Source organism: Nomascus leucogenys, chromosome 24 (genome assembly GCF_006542625.1).
Source record: "Nomascus leucogenys isolate Asia chromosome 24, Asia_NLE_v1, whole genome shotgun sequence".
NCBI lineage: Eukaryota > Metazoa > Chordata > Mammalia > Primates > Hylobatidae > Nomascus > Nomascus leucogenys.
Window position 1 is genome coordinate 28,330,585 of NC_044404.1, and position 6,243 is coordinate 28,336,827.

Consider the following 6,243-nt stretch of genomic DNA (forward strand, 5'->3'; position numbering starts at 1 on the left):
TTCAAGTGATTGTCCTGCCTCAGCCTCCCAAGTAGCTGGGATTACAGGCATGCGTCACCATGCCTGGCTAAATTTTTTTGTATTTTTAGTAGAGACGGGGTCTTGCCCCGTTGGTCAGGCTGGTCCCAAACACCTGACCTCAGGTGATCTGCCCACATCAGCCTCCCAAAGTGCTGGGATTATAGGCGTGAGCCACCGCGCCTGGCAGATTTTTTTTTTTTTTTTTTTTTTTTTTTTGAGACAGTCGCTTTCTTTGCCCAGACTGGAGTGCAATGGCGTGATCTTGGCTCACTGCAACCTCCGCCTCCCAGGTTCAAGCGATTCGTCTGCCTCAGCATCTGAAGTAGATGGAATTACAGGCACACACCACCAAGCCCAGCTAATTTCTAAAATTATTTATTTATTTATTGAGGCGGAGTCTCGCTCTGTTGCCCAGGCTGGAGTGCAATGGCACGATCTCGGCTCACTGCAACCTCCGCCTCCCAAGTTCAAGCAATTCTCCTGCCTCAGTCTCCCGAGTAGCTGGGACTACAGGCGCGTGCCACCCTGCCTGGCCAATTTTTTTGTATTTTTAGTAGAGACAGGGTTTCACCGTGTTGGCCAGGCTGGTATCGAACTCCTGACCTCCTGATCCGCCCACCTCAGCCTCCCAAAGTGCTGGGATTACAGGCGTTAGCCACCGCGCCCAGCAATTTATTTATTTAGAGACTGAGTTTCGCTCTTGTTACCCAGGCTGGAATGCAGTGGTGCGATCTCAGCTCACTGCAACCTCCGCTTCCCAGGTTCAAGTGATTGTCCTGCCTCAGTAATCCCGAGTAGCTGGGATTACAGGCATGTGCCACCATGTCCAACTAATTTTTGTATTTTTAGTAGAGACGGGGTTTCACCATGTTGGCCAGGATGGTCTCGATCTCTTAACCTCGTGATCCACCTGCCTCGGCCTCCCAAAGTGCTGGGACAATAGGCATGAGCCACTGTGCCTGGCCAAACTAAGATTTTTTTAATACAGTACCATCTCTAGAAATGCTTACTGAGGCCAAGCACAGTGGCTTACGCCTGTAATTCCAGCACTTTGGGAGGTCGAGGTGGGTGGATCACTTGAGGTCAGGAGTTCGAGACCAGCCTGGCCAACATGGTGAAACCCCATCTCTACTAAAAAAAAAAACTAGCCAGGCGTGGTGGCACATGCCTGTAATCCCAGCTACTGGGGAGGCTAAGGCAGGAGAATTGCTTGAACCCAGGAGGCGGAGGTTGCAGTGAACTGAAATCGCGCCATTGCGCTCCAGCCTGGGTGAAGAAGCAAGACTCCATCTCAAAAAAAAAGGCTTACTGAGCTGCTTGTGTATTGTTTTCAGCAACTGATGTACTTATTTAACCATCATTAGTTGCACAATAATAAAAAGTAGGGCATGCCCCACCACACCCAGCACTTTTTTTTTTTTTTGAGACAGTGTCTTGTTTTGTTGCACAGGATGGAGTGCAGTGGCGCCACCTTGGCTCCCTGCAGCATCCGCCTCCCAGGTTCCAGTGATTCTCCTGCCTCAGCCTCCCGGGTAGTTGGGATTACAGTCAGGCGCCACTATGCCCGGCTAATTTTTATATTTTTAGTAGAGACAGAGTTTCACACCTTACACGGTAACTCTTAACAATGACATATTACTGTAGATTTTCACAAGCATTTGACCCACAAAAATCACAGAGCTAGGCCGGGCGCGGTGGCTCACGCTTGTAATCCCAGCACTTTGGGAGGCCGAGGCGGGCGGATCACGAGGTCAGGAGATAGAGACCACGGTGAAACCCTGTCTCTACTAAAAATACAAAAAATTAGCCGGGCGTGGTGGCGGGCGCCTGTAGTCCCAGCTACTCGGAGAGGCTGAGGCAGGAGAATGGCGTGAACCCGGGAGGCGGAGCTTGCAGTGAGCCGAGATTGCGCCACTGCACTCCAGCCTGGGCGACAGAGTGAGACTCCGTCTCAAGAAAAAAAAAAAAAAATCACAGAGCTGACCTGTGCAATACAGTGGTCACTAGCCACATGTGGCTATTTACATTGAAATCAATTGGCCGGGTGTGGTGGCTCACGCCTGTAATCTCAGCACTTTGGGAGGCTGAGGTGGGTGGATCACGAGGTCAGGAGATCGAGACCATCCTGGCTAACACAGTGAAACCCCCTCTCTACTAAAAATACAAAAAATTAGCCAGTCGTGGTGGTGGGCACATGTAGTCCCAGCTACTCGGGAGGTTGAGGCAGGAGAATAGCATGAACCCGGGAGGCAGAGCTTGCCGTGAGCTGAGATTGTGCCACTGCACTCCAGCCTGGGTGACGGAGTGAGACAACATCTCAAAAAAAAAAAAAACTCAGTTTCAGTTGTATAAGCCACATTTCAAGTAGTCACTAGTGACAAGCTAGTACTTGTGGTATGGGACTGTGCAAATACAGCACATTTCTCATTGCAGAAAGTTACAATGGACAGTGCTGATACAAAGAATCCGTGTATGGTAACAGGAAAGTTGTATTAACACCAGGAGGATTATTGGATGTGAGAGACTTGGAAAAATGAATACGATGTTAAAAAAAATGTAGTATGTGGCTCATGCCTGTAAACCTAGCACTTTGGGAGGCCGAGGCGGGCAGATCACGTGAGGTCAGGAGTTCAAAACCAGCTTGGCCATCATGGTGAAACCCCGTCTCTATGAAAAATACAAAAAAATTAGCTGGGCATGGTGGTGTGCACCTGTAATTCCAGCTACTCTGGAGGCTGAGGCAGAAGAATTGCTTGAACCTGGGAGGCGGAGGTTGCAGTGAGCCGAGATCGTGCCACCACACTCCAGCCTGGGTGACAGAGGGAAACACCATCTCAGGAAATAAATTAGGCCTGGCGTGGTGGCTCATGCCTGTAATCCCAGCACTTTGGGAGGCCAAGGTGGGTGGATCACGAGGTCAGGAGTTCAAGACCAGCGAAGATGGTGAAACCCCATCACTACTAAAAAATACAAAAAAATTAGCTGGGTGTGGCGTTGAGCACCTGTAATACCAGCTACTCGGGAGGCTGGGGCAGAGAATTGTTTGAACCTGGGAGGTGAAGGTTGCAGTGAGCCACAGTTGCATCACTGCACTCCAGCCTGGGCGACAGAGCAAGATCTCATCTCAAAAAAAATAAATAGGCTGGGCGCGATGGCTCACACCTGTAATCCCAGCACTATGGGAGGCTGAGGTGGGCGAATCATGAGGTCAGGAGATCGAGATCATCCTGGCTAACAGTGAAACCCCGTCTCTACTGAAAATACAAAAAAATCAGCTGGGCATGGTGGCGGGTTCCTGTAGTCCCAGCTACTTGGGAGGCTGAGGCAGGAGAATGGTGTGAACCCGGGAGGCGGAGCTTGCAGTGAGCCGAGATAGCGCCACTGCACTCCAGCCTGGGCGACAGAGCGAGACTCCGTCTCAAAAATAAATAAATAAAAATAAAAAATAAAAATAAATTTAAGAAAATTTTAAGGCCGGGCGTGGTAGCTCATGCCTGTAATCCCAACACTTTGGGAGGCTGAGGCGGGCAGATCACAAGGTCAGGAGATCTGAGACCATCTTGGCTAACACAGTGAAACTCCAACTCTACTAAAAATACAAAAAATTAGCCGGGTGTAGTGGTGGGTGTCTGTAGTCCCAGCTACTCGGGAGGCTGAGGCAGGAGAATGGCGTGAACCCAGGAGGCGGAGCTTGCAGTGAGCCGAGATCGCGCCACTGCACTCCAGCCTGGGCGACAGAGCAAGACTCCATGTCAAAAAAAGAAAAAGAAAAAAAAAAAATATATGTATATATATATACTCTTTTTTCTTGAACTTGTAGTTTTGATGCAGGCACTATATTTTAATATTTGCTTTGTGAAAAGTACTTGTATGTCTGCTACTCCAGCCCCCAAAAAATCCTTTGGAATTATATTGATTGGAGTTTTCCCACTCAGCAATATAATATAGCAGGGTGAAAGTATCTCTTTTTTGTTTTGTTTTGTTTTGAGACAGGGTCTTGCTCTGTTGCCCAGGCTGGAGTGCAGTAGCACGATCACCGCTCACTGCAGCCTTGACTTCCCCAGGTGATCCTCCCACCTCAGCCTCCCAAGTAGCTGGGACCATAGGCATGTGTCACCACAGTTGGCTAATTTTTGTATTTTTTTGTAGTTAACAGGGTTTTGCCACAATGTACAGGCTGGTGTCGAACTCCTGGACTCAAGTGATCTGCCTGCCTCGGCCTCCCAAAATGTTGGGATTCCAGGCGTGAGCCACTCTACGCCACAAAAGTACCTCGTTATTGGTCAGGTGCGGTGGTCACACCTGTGTAGGGACCAGCCCTACAGGGCCTGTGGGTTTTTCTCCACGTGTGTGTTGACCAGAGATTGTACAAATAAAGACACAAGACAAAGAGGTAGAAGAAAAGATAGCTGGGCCGGGCGCAGTGGCTCACGCCTGTAATCCCAGCACTTTGGGAGGCCGAGGCAGGCGGATCATGAGGTCAAGAGATCACAGCCATCCTGGCTAACACGGTGAAACCCAATCTGTACTAAAAATACAAAAAAATTAGCAGGGCATGGTAGCGGGCACCTGTAGTCCCAGCTACTTGGGAGGCTGAGGCAGGAGACTGGCGTGAACCTGGGAGGTGGAGCTTGCAGTGAGCCGAGATCCTGCCACTGCACTCCAGCCAGGGCGAGAGCGAGACTCTGTCTCAAAAGAAAAAAAAAAAAAAAACCCACACCACCGTACCCACTAACTCTGAAGCTTTAGTCATATAAAGAAAAATAGCCATTATATATTGTTCTTTTGTGCTCTTATAATGTGTAACCATGCCCTTTACTTAAAGAATTCCAGGATCTAAAAAAAAAAGAAGAAAAATGAAGCCGGGCGTGGTAGCTCATGCCTGTAATCCCAGCACTTTGGGAGGCCAAGGTGAGGGGATCATGAGGTCAGGAGTTCAAGACCAGCCTGGCCAACATAGTGAAACCCGGCCTCCACTAAAAATACAAAAAAAAAAAAAAAAAAAAAAAAAAAAACTAGCCAGGCGGGGTGGCAGGTGCCTGTAATCTGTCTCAAACAAAAAAAAAAAAAAAAAAGAAAAGAAAAAAGAGGCTGGGCGCCGTGGCTCACACCTATAATCCCAGCATTTTGGGAGGCCAAGGCAGGAGGATCGCTTGAGCCTAGGAGTCCAAAACAAACTTGGCCAACATAGTGAGCTCTCCTCTCTACAAAAAAAAAAAAATTAGCCAGGTGTGGGGGTGCACACCTGTAATCCCAGCTACTCTGGAGGCTGAGGCAGGAGGATCACTTGAGTCCAGGAGTTTCAGGCTGCAGTGAGCCAAGATTGTGCCAATGTGCTCCAGCCTGGGCGACAGAGAGAGACCCTCTCTCAGAATGACTGACAAATAAATAAATAAATAAATAAAATAAAAATAATTCTAGGATCTGGCCTTAGAAAATCCAAATTATCCAGCCAAGGCTGTGGAATGTCTCATCTCAGGAAGAAATGCGGAACACTTCATTTACAGCCTCGTCGCTGACAGCCAAACTACCAGGTAGCCCAGTACTCAAGATAATCATTGGCTGGGCGTGGTGGGTGGCTCACGCCTGTAATCCCAGCACTTTGGGAGGCCGAGGTGGGTGGATCACCCCAGGTCAGGAGTTCGAGACCAGCCTGACCAACATGGTGAAACCCCGTCTCTACTGAGAATACAAAAATTAGCTGTGCCTGGTGGTGGGCGCCTGTAATCCCAGCTACTCAGGAGGCGAAGCGGGAGAATAGCTAGAACCCAGGAGGCTAGATTCTAGCTATTCTGAGCCGAGATTGCGCCATTGCACTCCAGCCTGGGCGACAAAGGAAGACTCCGTCTCAAAAAAAAAAAAAAAAAAAAGATAATCATTACAACAGGATATACTGACCTGCATACCCCACCCTCATGAGCTTTGTCCCGCCCAGCCTGTATACCCTACACTTGATATCACTTTCCGTGCTTTGCCTAATAAAAAATCTCAACCAGCTCTTTTCAGAGAGTCAGGGAATTCTCACTCTCTTGTGCTGCCTCCCTTATACCCAGGCATAAGCTCCAGTGAAGACTTGTCTGGGAAAACTCTTTTGGCCTCATGTTAATTTCTGTTGCATTGAGAGCCCAAGAACCCCTGGTAACAACAGGGAGGTAGTGGAACCGGGTTGTCCAGAGGGATATTTTCACTTCTTTGGATGCACTTGTATCTGCGGTTTTTTAC